Source organism: Danio aesculapii, chromosome 25, assembly GCF_903798145.1.
Source record: "Danio aesculapii chromosome 25, fDanAes4.1, whole genome shotgun sequence".
Lineage (NCBI taxonomy): Eukaryota > Metazoa > Chordata > Actinopteri > Cypriniformes > Danionidae > Danio > Danio aesculapii.
Genome location: NC_079459.1, coordinates 8,450,985 through 8,455,263, shown reverse-complemented (window position 1 = coordinate 8,455,263; position 4,279 = coordinate 8,450,985). Strand labels below are relative to the sequence as shown.

At 34.9% G+C, this 4,279-nt stretch overlaps 1 long non-coding RNA gene across 1 annotated transcript; it reads right to left on the bottom strand.

Moving 5' to 3' along the window:
* Window positions 1-496: 496 nt before the first annotated feature.
* Window positions 497-1,857, bottom strand: LOC130219005 (uncharacterized). Its single transcript, XR_008836016.1, has 3 exons — window positions 1,795-1,857; window positions 1,575-1,634; window positions 497-553 (listed from the first exon to the last, which is right to left on the bottom strand). It is a non-coding gene; the product is annotated as an uncharacterized LOC130219005 (long non-coding RNA).
* Window positions 1,858-4,279: the final 2,422 nt, after the last annotated feature.

Here is a 4,279-nt window from a genome sequence, read left to right as displayed (position 1 = left end):
TTAAAGATTTAGATATCGCAATAAACATGTACACAATAATATTGAAAAATAATGGTGGAAATGGTGGAAAAATCTAACTTATGACAGAAAACTTCCTGCAGTCCTATTGTGCTTGCCGTGTGACTAACTTAAATGTTCACACAATAGTCCATGAATAAAAAAATACTCACTTGAGGAGTTGTGGATGTTTGAGTCTCAGTTGATGGAGAGATTGTTGTGGCAGAGGCTGTGATAAAGATGAAGAAATTAAATGACAACTTTCTTAATACTTTTTAATATGTGTTTACATGCTTAGAAACATACAATACAATTCAGCAGTTTAAGATGGTTTTACATAGATATATAATACAAAGTATATACAGTTCAACTTCAAACTGCATGATTTACAAGTGATGTGAAATACCTATAGTAATGATTATTATAATTTACATTAACAGCAAAATGGTAAAACCTCCCGGGAATAGTCTTCAGACAACTGGACATTTATATTACTTACTTGTTGGTGCTGCTGTTTGAGATTGAGTTGTAGAAGCTCTTGTACTGGCAGGGGGTGCTGAAATATTTAGATATATTAAGAATTAACTTAATATTGCAGTAAAACACGAAATGATGCTTAAAAACAAATATCTCATTAAAAATGAGTGGACCCTTTACAAAGATGTAGTATTGTGACAGTCCTAATACAAACACATATATTTGCAACACATGCAACACACCATCTCCCAATTTAATTGTTCACAGTCATCTGGAATGGCATGAAAGCTTTCTTGTAGGACTCCCAGTTCATCAAGATTCTTTGGATTTATCTTCTATGCCTCCTCCTTCATCTTACCCCAGACATGCTCAATAATGTCTGGTAACTGGGCTGGCCAATCCTGAAACACCTTGACCTTCTTTGCTTTCAGGAACTTTGATGTGGAGCAGAAGTATTAGAAGGACTGCTATCCTGCTGAAAAATTTGCCCTCTCCTGTGGGTTGTAATGTAATAGGTAGCACAAATGTCTTGACACCTCCTACTAACTGCAATGAAATTGATAAACCTATGAAGCATTGCGCATAAATAATGGTAATTGTTAGTAATGGTTAATAATAATATAATTATTATTATAGAATTTTATTAATATAATTATAATTAAAATATATGTAAGGTAGGTTTTACCTTATATTTTGCAACATACAAGAACAATAGATTAATAATTTAAATAATTAAATCTTGATTCCTGATTAAAACGAAGGCTTTAGAAGATGCAAACAGGTAGATGGAAATAACTTTGTGTATTAAACTATTTCTTTACTCAAAAAATAACAGTAATTTGAATGTATTTTAAATGTGGCTCAAGATAGGCCAATTATTTGGCCCACATATCAATTTTTTACCATCTGGGCCAAATAATACATGTCTTATTTGTGCCACCCATGTCTTGTGTGCTGCCTTAAAAACCATGCCACCTCTGCCAAACCCGGACCATGTTTGGCCGACATGCTGTATGCCAGTGCTAGATGTATTCCAGCTGTGCTTCATGCCAAATCTGGGCCAGAATTCTTTGTTACGTGGGTACATATATATGACTTACTTGTAGGTTCTGTTGTTTGAGACTCAGTTCCAGAAGCTCTTGTACTACTGGCAGGAGATGCTGAAATATTTAGATGTATTAAGCAATAGAACATATTGAGAATACTCATGCAGTGAAAAATCAGATATTGTCACAGTCACATTACCAGGACAATGGGATTCCAGCAAGTTTTTTTTTTACTAAAATGTTCACACAATAGTCCATGAATAAAAAGACTCACTTGAAGGAGTTGTAGATGTTTGAGTCTCAGTTGAAGGAGTGCTTATTGTGGCAGAGGCTGCTGAGACATTTTGATAGAGAAATAGAATCACAATGTTCTTAATATTTAGGAAGCTTAAAAATACGATATATACACAATTCAATTTAACAATGCAAGATATAACACAGATTCATAACATAAATGAGAGTGAACTTTAAACAGTATTCTCGGGTGATTTGAAATACCTTTATTAATTTAAATACTAATTAAAATTATTATTATTATTATTTCCCTTTTACTGTTAGTTTTCAGACAACTGTACATATACATGACTTACTTGTAGGTTCTGCTGTTTGAGATTCAGTTGTGGAAGAGCTTGTACTAGTAGATAGCCCTGAAATGTTTAGATGTATTAAAAATGAGAGCTTAATTTTGAGTAGTACAGAAAGGCTTAAAAGGACACTTTTGCATGCCATAAAATTTCATACAGCAAGAAATATTAGAATAGAATACAACTTGAACTGTAAAATAAAATCGCTGTGCATATTGCACTAAATCCATAACGGTTACATTTTAGCCTTCTTGGTTTTGTCAACTCAAAACTAATCCTGTGATCCTGAGTTTGTTCAGCCAGCATCATGGTTTAGGCCCCTTATTAATTTGAAAATAAATGATAAAATTAACAAATAAAATATATTTTTAAACAAATAAAAACAAAATACAAAGAAAGCAGAATTTGACTGAGCAATGGTTATTTTTACCATATTTTTTATAGTACAATACATATTTGGACATTATATTAAGAGCAATATATCACTTACTTATAGGTTCTGCTGTTTGATTCTCAGTTGTAGAAGAGCTTGCACTTTGAGGTGGTACTGAAATATTTGAATGTATTCAAATTTTGAAACAATACTGCACAAAATCACATAATTTATACAAAAAATAATAGATATTTAAAAATTTTAGATATTTCTTTCAAAAATATGATATCCTGGACAGTCTTAATATATAGTAGAATTCCAACACCTCATTTCAAGCTGAATCTATAACTATTATTTTCTAATTAAAAAGGTGACACAATAATCCATGAATTAAAGGCTCACATAAAGAAGCTGATGTTGGAGACACAGTTGGTATAGAGTTTGTTGTAGCAGAGGCTGCTGGGACATTTTAATGAAGAAATGGGGTGATAAAAAAAAGAATAGATATTTAAAAATGAGTAAAGCCTTTAATAGTCTGATATAGAATTCCAAAATATTTATCATATTCCAATTAAAATAATCTACAAAGGACCATGAATAAAAAAAAACTCACTTGAGGGAGCTGATGTTTGAGAGACAGCTGATGGAGAGTTTGTTGTAGCAGAGGCTGCTTTATTGAAAAAATGGAGTTACAGTTTCAACTACAACACTACAATAGTGTTCAGACAACTGTACATATATTTTACTTACTTGTAGGTTCTGCTGTTTGAGGCTCAGTTGTAAAAGAGCTTGTACTGGCAGGAGATGCTGAAATATTGAAATGTATTAAAACAGAAACAATATTGCACAAAAATGACAAAAATCAACAAAAATATGATTTCCAACACCTCGACTTAAGCTTGTAAAATAGGGGTTCAGGCAACTGTACATATATATTACTTACTTGTTGTAGGCTCTGCTGTTTGAGTATCAGTTGTAGAAGAGCTTGCGGGAGATGCTGAAATATTTAAATGTATTAAAATGATATTGCACAAAAATTATATTTTAAAAATGTTATTTCTATAGGTTCTGCTGACCGGACATTGTAACAGATTTTGGGTAAAAACCCAAACAATCCAAACATACAAATAAAGTAAAACGCTACAGTTACTAAAGTAACACTTCGTTCCCCGAGGGGGGGAACGGAAATGCTATGTGGAAACTTCCACTATGGGGATTTCGTCAGAATCCAATCATCTGAAAGAGTATAAAAACGGGCCAATGAAATGCCAATGAGTTGGCAGCGTCAGCGTGCACAGCTGGCGTCAATGACAATCAGTCATGCTATAAAGACGCAGCCAGTGCCATGCTCGACATCCTTTTCTAGCTGAAGAGACTTTCACGCTCAACAGCTAAGGGACAATCGTTGTGGCGAAGGAACATAGCATTTCCGTTCCCCCCCTCGGGGAACGAAGGGTTACTTTAGTAACCGTAACTCAATGCTATGTGGAAACTTCCACTATGGGGAAATCTATGGAAAACGCCAGGAACAAAAGAACCTTACTGCGTCCCTGGCGAAGGGTGTGCCACGCAGTAGAGCGAGCGCACCTACAACGCCCCGAGACACAGTCTTCCAACGTGTCCCCTGGCCCTCACTACCTGTTCAGAACAGTTATGTTTTTCGGGGAGTCGCAATAACCCAGTAAAATAGGTTTTGATACGACAGTACGTTGGGAAAGCGTTCAGTCCCGATAGGGAGGACGCTGCGGAGCTCACCTGTTACCCAGAGGGGAGACCTGGTGACAACCTATAGACTAGCCCAG